Below are 1,280 nucleotides of genomic sequence, written 5' to 3'. Positions count from 1 at the left end.
GAGGGATGAGTAGAAGGAAGCATTAGAAGTATTCAGAGAAATAATCCAATATAGACAGTGAATTGGAGGGTTTGGGTTATGAGCCCATTTCTCAGATGTAAAGTGGAGTGTATACAGTTAATTATCTCTCCTGGCTAATTCAAGTTCTTTACATTTAAAAAGACATTTGAAAGTATTCTGAGCATTTTGTCAAAGAAAATACAACATCCAAAGTGATTTCATTATTCGTGTTATTTTACTTGCATACCTGAACACATCTTTTTAATAGCTTTATTTAAAATATAATTTATGTACCATAAAGTTCTCCCATTTAAAGTGTATAAGTCCATGTTGCTAGTGTATTTACTCAGCTGTACAACCATCACCATAATGTAATTTTTGAACATTTCCATCACCATCCCCTCCAAAATCATCTCCATTCTCCTGCCTCCCCTAGTCCCCAGCACTAGGTAATCATTAATCTACTCTCTGTCCCTAAGGTTTGCCTATTAGTGGACATTTTATGCAAAGGAAATAATAGGATGTGCATCTTCTGTGACTGGCTTCTTTCACTTAGCATAACAATACACTTCCAGGCTGTCTGGCTTCAACATTCTGCCTCTGAGGATAAAATGTTACTTTGCATTTCTTGATGAGTTTGAGGATTGAATATAACTTGCATTAAGGCAAAAATTAGAAACTAGTTAGAGCAAGAGGGCTTTTCTCAACTACATAAGCCAATCCATTTCACCAAAGTTAAAATACCAGATTGTGCAAGCTCAAGCTGCAGAAAAACGTGTGTCCATGGGTCCTTAGATTGACGTTGTCCAGGAGAATTGGCGGGGGAGGGGGCAAACAGAAAACAAAACAGACACTGCAAGTTACAAACAGAAGCCATCAAAAGAAGCTGGGTATTGCCCAAATGTAGTTTAACAACTTAACTTCCCTTTCTTAGAAAACAGATGATTACAGAGTATTTCACATAAAGCCATAAAAACCTTTGTTTGGTGTTTGTATAGGGGACCCAAGAGAGCCAGACCCCTTAGGAAAAGCAAATTGCCCTCCTAGAGAAAGTAAAATTTTTCCTTCTGCCCTTTCCCCTTCTTCTCCCTTGCAGAGTTGAACCGCATTTCAGTTTGCTCAAATATTTGAAAGTGAATTTAGTATCCTCCCCCCAACTTATGATTTTATAGCCAATAGGTGATGAGGTTTATTTGCATATTTCCAATCACATAAGCAGCCGTGGAGTGGAAACAGTGTCAGACTCATTTTCTCCTCCCCCACCTCCTCCTCCTCCGGGG

The sequence above is a fragment of the Ovis aries genome, chromosome 2 (genome assembly GCF_016772045.2).
Source record: "Ovis aries strain OAR_USU_Benz2616 breed Rambouillet chromosome 2, ARS-UI_Ramb_v3.0, whole genome shotgun sequence".
NCBI classification, from domain to species: domain Eukaryota; kingdom Metazoa; phylum Chordata; class Mammalia; order Artiodactyla; family Bovidae; genus Ovis; species Ovis aries.
The sequence above is the reverse complement of the archived record's forward strand: the minus strand, read 5'-3'. Positions refer to the sequence as shown.